This window comes from Balaenoptera ricei, chromosome 5, assembly GCF_028023285.1.
Source record: "Balaenoptera ricei isolate mBalRic1 chromosome 5, mBalRic1.hap2, whole genome shotgun sequence".
In the NCBI taxonomy this organism is placed as follows: Eukaryota; Metazoa; Chordata; class Mammalia; order Artiodactyla; family Balaenopteridae; genus Balaenoptera; species Balaenoptera ricei.
The window spans coordinates 23,665,886-23,680,583 of NC_082643.1; the positions used below are offsets into that span (position 1 = coordinate 23,665,886).

Here is a 14,698-nt window from a genome sequence, read left to right on the forward strand (position 1 = left end):
CCCCCCCCGCAGGAGTGCGGGCTTCCCCCACCCCCGGCGGCGACCCCACCTCCCGCCCCCGCTGCGTGCGCGCGTGTGTCCGTCTGTCTGTCTTCTCTCTCGACGTCAGTGGGAATTTCCAGCCAGGAAGTGAGAGAGTGAGCGAGAGAGAAAGAGAGAGAAGTGCACCAGCGAGCCGGGGCAGGAAGAGGAGGTTTCGCCACCGGAGCGGCCCGGCGACGCGCCGACAGCTTCCCCTGCCCTTCCCGTCGGTCGGGCCTCTCGCCGCTGCCCTCGGCCAGCGTCCCGCCGCCAGCCTCACTCGAGAGCCCGGGGCAGCCCAGGCCGGAGCCGCCGCGGCCGGGAAGGCGGCGACGCCGCGGTCCCGCAGCCGCGCGCCCGGCGTTCCCTCCGCCCGCGCTGCGGCCATGGCGCGGCGCTGACTGGCCCGGCGAGACCGCGCGCCCGCCCGGACCCGAGCCGACCCGCTCCGGCTCCGGCCGGCCGCCGCCTCTTCCTTCCCCGGACCCCAGGCCCGCGCCGCCCCGGAGCGGGAGCCACAGGCGCAGGGAGGCCGAGCGCGGACCCGCCAGCAGGGTAAGCCAGACTCGGGCAAGCGGGGGCCGCGCCGGCGACGTGCGGCCCGACTCCCGCCACCCACCCGCCCCGCACCCCGTCCGGCCCCGCTCGGACTTCCTCATTCCTGCGCTAACCGCTCGGCTGGACCGGAGGAGGAGGTTGACAGTAGTGGAGGGACGCATGGGCTCTGAGCGAGGGGGGAAAGGCACCTCCGGACTAAGCACGGGCCGGTCGGCCGGAGGGCCGCGGCTGCTCGCCCGGGCCGTTCTTTCTCCCCAGTCCCTCCGCCGGGCGGGAACGCGGAGCGGAGGGGAACTCGCGCAAACTTTTTTTATCCCCACCTCCCCTCCCCCTGCCGGGGGGTCGGGGCTTGAGGGCTGAGGGGCGCTTGGGCGCGGAGGAGTGAGGGGAAGGTGGTTGGTGCAGTGCAGAAGCAGATTTCACCTAAGGGCGTTCCACGAAATGAAAGCAGAAGTGCATGTCAGTCCTCTGGGCTGGGAAAGCCCTCCCCAGCTCCCCAAGATTGAACCGGACAGCCTTATTCCCGGTCTCCTACCTCCAAAAGAAGCCCCCCACTTCACACACACACACACACACACACACCCCAACACACACACACACACACACACACACACTCTCTCTCTCTCTCTCTCTCTCTCTCTCCAACCAACCAGGACAGGATATGCTCACCTACCATAGAACCTGTACCTTAGTTTTCAAAAGATAAGGAGGGCCTGGTACTGATCCTACAGGGCCGGGCATTTGAGAGCGAAATTACCCACTTAGAACACTTTTTAGACACCCTGATTATGTAAAACACTTGGACAACGGTACCATGTGTTGTGCATGACCTCTAAAACAAAAATGATGTAAACAAAGCTTATCGTGACATTTTAAAATAATAAATTTAAAAAATATCTGAGCTTCCATATACATTTTTGATAAAGTAGTCAAAATATCATCTTTTGCTTCTTCAGAACTTGTTGGTAGACGTGCTGTTCTGAGCAGAGAGATGACTGCAGTAGAAAGTGTATCTGGAAATGCAGGGTAGTTTAACCAATAGAGTAAATATTCAGATTATGCTCTTCTGGTGTGTAGGTTGAACAGGAATCACATTATCAGGAGTGGTATGTAAGAATCAATGGCTACATAAAATTTCTCATTAATTTACCGTAGTAAATTAGGAAATTTGTACGAAGATTGGTTGGTTGCTTGGCTTTGATTATCAAGATTTAAGAGGTTTTCATGGACTTTGCTAAGTAGGGTTTTTCAGCATTGCAGGTAACTAAATAACTATATTTAACTTAAAGATTTTGTTATAAAGCCCATAATCTGAGAAAATGACTGTGGTATTACTAAAACATTTAATGGCTGTGGCATAGAAATGTTGTTCTGCAGACTGGTGATCTTTGGTAAACACTAAAGCTTTAGGATCAAGATGTTCAGTGCTTATTTTTCTAACAGAATGCCTCAATTGAATATTCCTGAGTAGTTTAAATTGCATTCCTGTTGCTAAAACTTTAAGTGGGAATTTGATTAAAATAAAGCCCTCAGCTGAAGCATGCTGTTTTCCTGATTTTAATATTGTGCTTTCTAGAGATGAATCCTTTTACTGTTTGATGCACTAAAGAAGTTATGTAAATAACTTAAAGCAGAGTATTTTTTTGAGCTTCTGAACTTGAGAAGACAGGAAATAAAAAGAGATTGATTTATCATGTAATTAAATTGCTAAAGTGAGAAGAACATATATGATAAATGGAAATATGAGATCTCCTGAACTTACTCATCCACATTGATACCTGCAACTCCTCAAAGTCCTCTGGAGCTTATTTAGATAAAATGTCTTCCTGGGCCACAGCCTACTGGACTGAAATACTGCTTGCCGTGAATAGAAAACCACTTCTAACCTTGTTTGAAAGACTTTTTAAAGAAAGTTCTATATAATCCAATTAGGGATTGGTGGTGATTTGAAAATCTGTTTGTTTTGAACTTTCAATTTTATCTTGTGTTCTGCAGTTGGCATTCACGTGGGCTGAATAAACGCCCGTTTTTCAAACCCCGTTAGTAAATACTGGAGTATAGGTACAAAAATAGTTGTTCCCCTTTGTAAGCACTCCTTTGATCTTTGCACTTCCTTCTTCTACCTTTTAAACAAGATCATCTGTAATGACTGAGTTGCACTTGGTAAAAGCTCAATTAGTCTGAAATAGACAGAATTGTAGATTTAGTGATCACCGTCCTCACATTTCTCTTGTCATGTTCCTTGGAACAAATTGACTCTAGTTGAGAAACTAATATTTATGCAGGCTGTGTTTACCACTGCTTTCAGACTCCCAGATAACTGATGAAGTAAGTTACTACCTGGACTTTCAGGGATTGCTCACTGTGGTAGATGGAAGGTCTTTGTAAGGAATTAGCAGCCACAGGAATCTTGGACTATCATTCAATCAGCAAGCCCTTATTTTTTACCTAATTTATGAGAGGTATTCCCCTGTTCAGAAGAGGTGAAAGTTCTGGCTTCTGGGGGAAGTGGTTACTTCATAACCTTCAATTAGTTTGAACTTGGGAGAAGTAAGAACAGTAGTTGACATTTTAAAACAATAAATTTAAAAAATGATATCTGAGTTTCTATATAGATTTTTGATAAAGTAGTCAAAATATCTTTTTCTTTTTCAGAACCTATTAGAAGTGCTGTTCTGAGCATAGAAATGACTGCAGCAGAAAATGTATCTGGAAATGCAGAGTAGTTTAAGCAATAAGAATAGATATTCAGGTTATGCTCTTCTAGTCTACAGATTGAACAGCAATCACATCAACAGGAGTGGATATATAAGAATCAATGGCTATGCAAAATTTCTCATTAATTTCCCTTACTTTTAGTAGGAAGGTTGTTTCGTTTGGCTGATTGGTTTTCTGTTTATAATGTGAATCATACAAGGTGGCATGATTGTTTTATGTTTTAAGAAGAGAAGGAGGAGAAGGAACAGAATTTTTGTGCTGGGGGACACTTTTAAATGTGCTGCTCCTACATCTACATTTATGTCTGATCAGAGTTAATTGACAACTGCTTCTTGGTGACCAGCAAACCATACTGAAGCAATTGACCCTGCTTTCTGAGAATGACTTCTCATTTGCTCTCTTGTATCTCCCATAAATACTGAGTTCTCCTACAGTGTTCTTGGAGGTGAGCAGGTAAATCATCAGAAGCATACATACCCCTTTGAGTTGACCCTGTCACTGCTTAGGAGACTTAAGGGTTTTAAAGATGGAGGCATTCATTCATCTTCAGAGAGGAAAGTTGGGACTTGTGACATAGTTTAGCAAGTCAGTTTGGCTCCTTGAACATTTTTTTTTTTAATCAAAAAAGATTAATATTTGCAACCAGATAATCTGGTAGAGTTAATAGTTAGGGTAATATTACCAAGACACTTATCTTTGCAATATTTCATTAATGAGTATCCAGCGCTTCACTGTTAGATGAAGAAAAGTAGCATTCTTTTCTCAATGATGACTTTGTTTCATACCTTTGGTCTCTGTTGTTTTAGAGAGGGTTCCTGGGTGCAAATTAATATGCTTTCATATTTTCAGGTGAGGCTGGTAGACCTACCCTTGAATATCAGCTAATAGTTTAGAAAATAAGTTGTGAAGTGAAATCTCATTGCTTCACTATAAAAATATTTAAACTCTAACAGTTTTACACAAAAGTGATATAAAGTGTGATTTGTTAAAGAGTATAGACTCTTCAAGAGTGTAGATCATGGATGAAAATATTTGTTAAATTTACAATATTAATCTTAAAAATATCATTGTATTTAAAAATTTTATCATCGTATTTTAAAATTTAAAAAGAAATCAATTCATTGTTATTCTTTTATATTTTTTCAGTAATAGATTTAATTATCAGTAGTACAAGTTTCATCTGCTTTAATTTGTTGCCTGTTTTTGAAATTAGAATAATGAAACGGATGGCTTAATTCCCTATTACAAATTAGCTTATTACTGTTCATTTACATTTCACCATTAGGCCAAAAATCTTATAACCAGCTTTTATTCTGACCCATACTTTTGACAGATATTAATGAATTTAATCTATAGATGATTTCTTTAAGCTGTGAAAAAAATTCTGACTGATGGAGGCTGACTGATGCTGCAAGCACTGCTTTGTAATCCAAAGATTGTTAAAGCCTATCTAAATTAATCAATCAAAAAGTAAAAACAAAATATTTTACGACATCCGGAATAAAATACTTATGACCTATAAAAAACTGGGGGGAAAAGGTTATAGCTGGAAAACCTCAGGAACCAGCAGGCATCCACAAGGTTTACTATACTTTCCACTTTCATACTTTAATGATTTTGCAACACTATAAAACCTGGGGCCTCATCACAGGAGGGTTTTGTTCGTTATTTCTTACTTGTAGCATTTTTCAGAAAATTTTCCTTGGAACTCTGAATCTAACCATTTATTCTCTGTGGACACAATTTATGAAATGAAATATACCATCCACACTAGAAAAGGGTACAATGCCAACACTCCCAGGCCTGGTGTCATACCCTCAGGGAGGGTCAGAACCATTTTACTGAAAACTCCTAACTTCAGTCCACTCAGCTTTGGACTAAATTAATTATGATTCTGACCCTGACCTCTCTTCAAATCACTTAACAAACACACATTCAAGTTTTAAAAATTAATTTTAAAAGTTGTTTACAAATACATATATGTATAATCATTTTTGTTGTTGCCAACAAACTGAGGAAGAAAATAAATGTTTACTTATATAACAGGTACATTGTAAAGCTGTCATTGTTGAAAAGTACCCTGAAAAGTGAATAGCAGCAGTGTTTGTTAGTTAGAATGATAAAATAATCCAAGTACTCTGCGTATAGCTTCCCTGTGAGAAGATTTGGAGAGAACGATAAATTTTGCTGTGTTCCATTACATAATCAGCTCCGTCTACAGCTTCTGGGCATAAACAAAAACACAGAGCTCTAATGTTGCCCCAGTCGTCACTGTGTGAGTCAAAAAATGTATGGACCATTCAAACATTTCATACTGGAAAATAAAGCTTTGGATTTTTCTTAGATTTAAGCCTTTTGATATATGAGGCTCACCAGCATTTGTACATGAGATTTTCTTTTTTTGCTAACTTGAACTAAAAAAATACAAAAGCTACATAAAGTTAAGCACACCTCTATGGAGAGAGCTTAATTAACATTAAATAACTTGATTGCTATAATGAATTTTGTTTGTCAAAATAGCAGTTATTTTACAAAATTATTTATCATTTTTATTATTCATTATTATTTATTGTGTGGTTTTACTAAATATATCACAGTATATTTCAGTGTCAGGGCATACGTATCCTTCATTTTTATCTCCAGAAATCAATTCTAATAATATTAAGCTTGAAAAAAGAAAAATTAAAAGTGATGACAAATTCCCTAATCAATCTACCTATTCATCAGTTCTGGGTTCAAGCCTACAATTCATTTAAATAATGAAAGTAAATTGCTTAATTGTCTTAGAAAATATGCCTTCCACGACAAGAATTTTAGGAATGGAGAGAATGACTATTTTTTTTTTTAGTGTTTTAACATGAATCCCTGACTTATGTTTTATTGATGTTTGAAGAACTTCTTTATCTACCAGTTCTTAACTTAGGTATAGGTTTGTTTTCTAAGATATAACCATTTATTGGTGTTTGATCATTAAGACTTGATTTATATATAAAGTGTATTTTTCTTTTAAATGGGGCCTAGGTGTGGTTGTGAGGTCAGAGGAAAAGAATCCCTAAAAATTTACAGCACCTACTATAATGCTCTCTGAATAATATAAGCACCTGTATGATTTATAAAGTTAAAGACAATGTGGAAGGATGGAAGGAGTATGAATTCCCTCTGTTCATATAGAGGACATTTAAAGTAGAAAGGAAGAAACATGAAGGTAAAAAATAAAAGTTAAATTTAATGTTGAAAACTTTGGCCAAAACAAAGGATAATGAAAGCATAGATAAAGTTTTAGGGGAGAGTCCTCTATAAAATCAGATCTTGAACTTTATTTTTGACTTAAATGTGGAAAAGAAAAATAATCTAGAAAGTGAATCAGAATTCCAGAGAAAAGGATAAATTCTGTATATCATGGATGAGAAGAGGAGGGTCATAATGAAAGGAGTGAGAGGTTGTCCTTGAATAGAACTGTTTTGTAGACATTTCACTGTGGCTTATCCTACTTTTGATTAATTGAAATCAATAGTCATTTCCCCCACATTCTTAAGTCAGTTGTGTTAAGCAGACCTCAATACACTTGGGAAATTATAAAATCAAAAGCATGGTATCTGATAACAGTTAAATGCACTTCCTTGCTCTCTTGCTATATCATAGCATTTATTGGATATAATGTCTTTATGGTTTCTCCATGTGTTTACCCAGTTTCCTGTTTTAGACATTTAACTAAATTTAACAAGCACACCTTGGAAGATTTTAATACTTCCTATTTTAAAACATTGCCTTATCAGTCATTTAGTTTGAAGTGCTTTTTTATGATGGACAGGGAAAGTATCCTGTTTCTCTTGAAAAGTCTAACATAATAGCCAAATAGGAATTAGTCCAAGTTAAAATAGGTGGGTGACTGGGGAGGGGGGGGCAGTTTTGCTGTATGTACTAAATATGTGTTAAACTGAAGGAGTCCATTCATTCAAGGCAAGCCACAGAAAACAGTAATTTTATTGCTGAGGCACTTAAGTATCATTACATGGATATCCCCGTCAGTATGCCAATATCAAATTTATCATCATTCCCACCCACCAAATTGCTCCTCCCAGCACATTTAGGGGATACAGTTGTTAGCCCACTGTGGTCCATTCAGTAGGTTTCCCATGTCAGAAATCTAGAAACCCATTCTTCATGCATACTCACTTATCTCCTCCAATCCATCACCAAATTCTATCAATTCAGCCTCCTCTCATCTCCAGAATTCATCCCTTCCTCATTGAATTTCTAGCTTTCATTTTTTTCATTCGCTCCTGATGCATAATCTCCTGCTTCTGTTCCATCCTTCATTCCAGCATAAAAGTCAGCTTTCTAAAGTGCAGATCTGATCATATCACGATCTTTATATTTCTGAAATGTCTCCATTGTCTTTGCAAGCTGATTCCTGCACACCTCACCTCCCACCCTTGCTCCTCACCCATCCCCTATTTCTCAAGTCATCCATATCAATTTTCAGTTCCTATCTGCCATCTTTTCTCACTTTGAATGCCTCTGCATCTGCATTCCCTGTGTGAGGAGTGCGCTCTCCTTCCTAGCCGTTGTGCTGACTACTCAACCTTCAGGCATGGTGTGCACATCGCCATGTCTCTGTCCCTCCTCTACCCATTCTCCTGACCTCCCCATAAAGATTTATGTGCTCCCAGTTCATGGGCTCTTGACTTCTTATGCTTTCTAGACAGAAAATACCTTGAGGGAAGGGATTTTATCTTACTTTTTATCAGCACAGCACCCAGTAAGTTTGCCAAATGAATAAGTAAATAACTCGACAAAATATTGATAGACTGCTCTTGATTAAGTTGTGTGACTCTGGGCAAGTTAATTAACTTCTCTGGGTCTCATGTTCTCTCTTAAAAAAAAAAATGAGACAGACTAAATGAGCTTCTCCCTCTAAAATTATTTGTTTCTTTGATATAATAGTGTTATTTGGAAGACTTCAGATTGTCTTGCCATATTCAGATAGGTCAACTTAAGGAAAATTCGTGTAAGAAAGTACAAAGACAGTTCTTGATTATCAATATGATAATATGAGGAACTGTCCATTTTTGAATTATGAGTTATCATTTATATATCATTTATAGTCCCAGTCTAACTTCTTTCTGACATCCAGGTGTTTCTGGGGTTGCATGTTTTCATTATTAATTATTCTCTACTATGAACTCATGTTCATATCTCCAAAGCAATTTAAGGCACACATGATATAGAAATTGAATATAAAATTCAGTATTTTGATTGTAAATTGCTTCAAGGTCTCACTAATTATAACTATATTTGGAGGAAGAAGATAGGGAAGTGGTAGTGGTATGACCTGAATCCTCATCTGTCTTAGCAAGAACACAATGTCTAAAATTGATCAATTAAGAAAAAAAGATATAAACATAGTATTTAGGGATATGAAAAGAACCCCCAGGAAAACCAAAAAGAGAAAGTTAAGAGTGTTAAAAAGTTGATCATTCAGAAAAGCAGGATTGGAGTTGGGAGGTGGTGTGGGGAAACTTTGCTCTTTATATAAGCTCTTCTACTTTTGCATAGTAGGATTTTTTTTTTAACCGTTAATTTATTTGAATATATGTTGAGTCCTTCCTATGTGCCAGGTTCTAGGCACTGGGAATACAGTGCTGAACAAGACAGAAATCCAGAATTTCATGGAGCTTATTAGATCATTTAGTGTTTTCAGTTTAAGATTTTTTTCTTTTTATATTAGCCTTTTTAAAATTGAAGAATCACATAACCAAAAAAGGACACAAATCGTTAAGATTACGGCTTTAATGAATTATCTCAAAGTGAACACACTTAACATTAAATAGTACGTAACCAGCACACCGAAAGCCCCCTTTCTGCCCCTTCTTAGTCAAGATTCCTACACTTCAGTCTCATTTAAAAGGTTTCACTAATGACTTTTGGATTACGTAAATGTTGATTCTGTGACTCATATTCGTCCGCATAACAATCAAGAGTTGACTGAATGAATTCATTACTTCAAGGTGCTAATAATGAGCTTTACACAAGTAGGAATTAACTCTCCTATTGTTAAAAGCCCTAAGGGCAGCTTATTTCAGATTTTCCTCACCGAACAAAATATGTAAGTGAAAATATTTTAAAAATCAAATTTTTACATTAATTTGTCATTTATGAGTTTGAGTAGATATTTTGTTTATTGCCGAGCGGTTAAGATCAGTGACAAAGAGACATGGGAGAAAGAAGTATTCGCATCAGACCTTATCAGACATAGAAGAGAGGGTGGTTCACCTTTTTTCCTGCTCACTTTATTTTGGGTTGGCCAGAAGTTTCATTCGTTTTTTTCTGTAAGATGGCTCTAGTAGCACTTAGTTGTCTTTAGCTTCATTTGAAACAGTTTTGTTAGATTGTATGTGACAGCTGTCATATCAGCGTGCATGTAAAAAAAGACATCAAAATTGGTGAATTTTTTTTTAATATAAATTTATTTATTTATTTTTGGCTGCATTGGGTCTTCGTTGCTGTGCGCGGTCTTCTCATTGTGGTGGCTTCCCTTGTTGTGGAGCACAGGCTCTAGAACACAGGCTCAGCAGTTGTGGCGCACAGGCTTAGTTGCTCCGTGGCATGTGGGACCTTCCTGGACCAGGGATCGAACCCGTGTCCCCTGCATTGGCAGGCGGATTCTTAACCACTGCACCTCCAGGGAAGCCCAAAATTGGTGAATTTTTGTGTAGCCCTTTTAATATTGAAGATGGAAAGAAAAAAGGAACATTTTCGGCCTATTATGCTTTATTATTTCAAGAAAGGTAAAATGGCAATTGAAACAAAAAAAAGATTTGTGCAGTATATGGACAAGGTGCTGTGACTGATCGAACATGTCAAAAGTGGTTTGCGAAGTTTCGTGCTGGAGATTTCTTGCTGGACAATGCTCTGTGGTCGGGTAGACCAGTTGAAGTTGATAGCGATCAAATCGAGACATTAATTGAGAACAATCAACGTTATACCACGCGGAAGATAGCCGACATACTCAAAATATCCAAATCAAGTGTTGAAAATCATTTGCACCATCTTGGTTATGTTAATAATCGCTTTGATGTTTGGGTTCCACGTAAGTTAAGCGGAAAAAAACCTTCTTGACCATATTTCCGCATGCGATTCTCTTCTTAAATGTAATGAAAATGTTCCATTTTTAAAACAAATTGTGACGGGTGATGAAAAGTGGATACTGTACAACAATGTGGAACAGAAGAGATCGTGGGGCAAGCGAAATGAACCACCACCATCCACACCAAAGGCAGGTCTTCATCCAGAGAAGGTGATGTTGTGTATATGGTGGGATTGGAAGGGAGTCCTCTATTATGAGCTCCTTCTGGAAAACCAAACGATTAATTCCAACAAGTACTGCACCCAATTAGACCAACTGAAAGCAGCACTTGACAAAAAGCATCTGAAATTAGTCAACAGAAAACACATAATCTTCCATCAGGATAACGCAAGACCGCATGTTTCTTTGATGACCAGGCAAAAACTGTTACAGCTTGGCTGGGAAGTTCTGATTCATCCGTCGTATTCACCAGACATTACACCTTCGGATTTCCATTTATTTCGGTCTTTACAAAATTCTCTTAATGGAAAAAATTTCAATTCCCTGGAAGACTGTAAAAGGCACTGGAACAGTTCTTTGCTCAAAAAGAGAAAAAGTTTTGGGAAGATGGAATTAAGAAGCTGCCTGAAAAATGGCAGAAGATAGTGGAACAAAAGGGTGAATACATTGCTCGGTAAAGTTCTTGGTGCAAATGAAAAATGTGTCTTTTGTTTTTACTTAAAAACCGAAGGCACTTTTTGGCCAACCCAATACATTGACATCTGCGTATATTGAAGGGTTTACCTATAGGCGTGGTCATTGTGAAAAGGCCTTCATATCTAGATTAAGGACTGAACGGTTCTCTGTATAAGGCCTAATTTTGATGCTTGCAGATTATTATTTATGTGTGTGTGTAATCGGAAGGTGGTTGTGATTCTTTCTTCAAGGAAACCATTTTCTCCCTCCAGGCCAGTTGTCACCACATACATAGAACCAAGTATTGCTGGTCCACATGATGAATCTTTTTCTCTTAAGACATAAAGGATATATTTTTATTGATATTGTAGAATTAATAAAAATGAAAATCCATACTAAAGTCATCATATTCAAATTTAAGAGAATGTGATCAGTTTCTCTCTGTTTGATCAAAAGAATATTAATCTCTTGGGAAATCCCTGGCTGTCCAGTAGTTAGGGCTCCACGCTTCCATTGCAAGGGGCACGGGTTCAATCCCTGGTGGGGGAACTAAGATCCTGCGTGCCATGCAGCACGGCCAAAAAAAAAAAAAAAGGAATATTAATCTCTAATTCATAATCCACGAGGTCTCCTCCTCCTCAATCTGAAAATACAGATACTCCAAATTGGTCCTCAAGACAAAGGTCAGACATGAAATTAAAATTTGGTCATACTCTATTTTTATATTATGACTTTATTGTTTTAGAGTAGTTTAAGGTTCACAGCAAAATTGAGGGGAAAGTACAGAGATTTACCGTATACTCCCTGCCCCACACATGCATAGTCTCCCCCGTTATCAGTGTTCCCCGACCACAACAGTGTGTTTGTTGCAGTGGATGAACCGACATTGACACATCATAATCACCCAAAATCCAGAGTTTACACTGCAGTTCATTCTTGGTGGTGTGCATTCTGTGGGTTTAGACAAATGTATAATTACATGTATCCATCGTTATGGTTATCATACAAGAGTATATATTTAACTGCCCTAAAAAGCCTCTGTGCTGTGACTATTCATACATCCTCCCCCACCATCGTACTCTAGTTTTAGGGAGGAAGAAATCTGTGGAAGTAGAAATGTGGAAGCAAAAAGTTCAGAACAAGGTCCAGTAAGTCAAATCCCTTTTAAAAGCCACCTTAGTGAAAGACCTCAAACTTTGAGTAGGTGTATTGAATTGGTTTTTATATGGAAATGGAAGGCAGCAATCTCCCACAAGTGACATCAGTTCTAACATGTAAGGGTTTAGCTAATTTACTATAAATCTTTAGAGAACTTCTCTAGCTATACAAATTTATATTCACCAGATATTATCCTACTATAGTGTAAACAAAAAGAAATGTTACTGGGCCTCCCTGGTGTCACAGTGGTTGAGAATCTGCCTGCTAATGCAAGGGACACGGGTTCGAGCCCTGGTCTGGGAAGATCCCACATGCCGCGGAGCAACTAGGCCTGTGAGCCACAACTACTGAGCCTGCGCGTCTGGAGCCTGTGCTCCGCAACAAGAGAGGCCACGATAGTGAGAGGCCCGTGCACCGCGATGAAGAGTGGCCCCTGCTTGCCGCAACTAGAGAAAGCCCTCGCACAGAAACGAAGACCCAACACAGCCAAAAATAAATAAAAATAAATTAATTAATTTTAAAAAAAGCAAATAGATGGGGAAATATTAAAAAGAAAAAAAAGAAATGTTACTTAGAATGGAATCTGCCATTTGATGTACATGACAATTATAATGTGATTAGAAAATGTCCAAAACATTTTTTGATCCTATAAATTTCCGTCATCTGTGATTAAGAAGACACCATAGGCAAAGATTTGTTTCTTATAGAAAGCATTAGAATGCATTCTAATCACTTCTCTTAAAAAATCCTTGTCCCCCATGGTTACAATGGACAAGATACAGCAAGAATTTAGATGCTTCTTTCATACAGGGTAATGAAGTTATATTTACTACGTTTATTGATTCTAAGAGGCACACACCCAGTTTAATACCTGACTTAATCATATATGTTTGAGGATTTTCTAGGTATCTTTCTAGTCTTGGTTTTTAATTTCATTGTGTTTGGATAATACATTTTATATGTTTTCACTTCTTTGAAATTTATTGAGACTTGTTTTGTGGTCCAACATATAGTCTATCTTGGTGAATGTTCCATGTGCATTTGAAAAGAATGTGTAGTCTGCAGTCATTGGTGGAATGTTCTGTATATGCACTTAGGTTAATTTGGTTGATGGTATTGTTCATAATTTTCTATGAAAATTACTGATGTTCTCTTGATTTGCTTTTATCAATTATGGAGAGAAGAGTGTTAAAAATCTTAACTATAATTGTGGATATTTCTACTTCCTTTAGTTCTGCCACTTTTTACTTCATGCATCTTGAAGCTCTGTTAATATGTACCTACACATTATGATCATTATTTCTCCATGATGATTTGACCCTTCATTCTTATGAAATGTTCCTCTTTGTCCCTGGTAATCGTTCTTCTCTTGAAGTCTACTGTATATGATATTTTAGTATAGCCTGCTTTCTTATATTTAGTATTTCCATGGTGTAACTGGTATAACTTTCCATCTTTATACTTTCAGACTATCTCAGTCTTTAATATTGAAGTGTAATTCTTATGAAAAGCATATACCTGAGTCTTGCTTTTGTGTCCAGTCTGACCATCTCTACTTTTTTATGGGTGACTTTAGTCTATTTAATGTAATTATTGATATGGTTGGGTTTAAGCCTACTATCTTGGTAATTGTTATCCATTTGTGCCCTCTGTTCTTTATTCATTTTTTCCTCCTTTCCTGCCATCTTTTGAATAAGCCAAGTTTACTTTTTAAATTCCACTTTATGTCCTTCATCGGCTATTTTTTTAAGTGGTTGCTTTAGGGATTATAATAGGCATCCTTGAGTCTACCATGAATTAATACCGTAACATGTCATATATAATGTAAGAACTTGATAGTGTTTTACTTCCATTTGTCCTCCTCCCTTCCTCTGTGTTGTTATTGTTATACAGTTTACTTCTGCATAGGTTATAAACCCCAAAATTTATTGTAATTTTGAATTTTTTATTTGAATTTTCTCTTGAATAACAAACAAGAAAAAAGTCTTATAGTTACCCACATATTCATCACCTCTGGTGTTTCTTATTCTTTCACGTAGGTCCAAGTTTCTATCTAGTACCATTTCCCTTCAGCATGGAGAACTTTCTTTAACATATCTTTTAGCAGACCTGCTGACTACACGTTCTCTCAGCTCTTGTCTATTTGAAAAATGTCAATTTCGCTTTTTATTTTTAAAGGATATTTTTGCTGAATATAGAATTGTTCACTGATTCGGTTTTTTCCTTTCAGCACTTTCATCATTGTTTCTGATGAGAAGTCAGCCATCATACTTGTCATTGTTTCCCCTTGTCCCTGGATGCTTTTAGGATTTTTTTTTTTTTTCTTATCATTAGTTTTTCACAGTATGGCTGTAATATGACTAACTGTGGTTTTATTTGTGTTTATCCAGCATGGGGTTCTTTGAGATTCTTGGGTCATTGGCGGATTTTTTTTTTTTTTTAATCAAGTTTGGAAAATTCTCCACCATTATTTCTTCA

The 14,698-nt window shown here is 38.3% G+C and overlaps 1 protein-coding gene across 2 annotated transcripts in view; it reads left to right on the forward strand.

Moving 5' to 3' along the window:
- The first annotated feature begins 415 nt into the window (after positions 1–415).
- NFKB1 (nuclear factor kappa B subunit 1) overlaps positions 416–14,698 on the forward strand; it is a 134,637-nt gene continuing 120,354 nt past the window's right edge. For both annotated transcript variants that reach the window (XM_059922490.1, XM_059922491.1), the window contains exon 1: positions 416–576. The gene's annotated coding sequence lies outside the window, so the exon portion shown is untranslated. The remainder of the gene's footprint in view (positions 577–14,698) is intronic.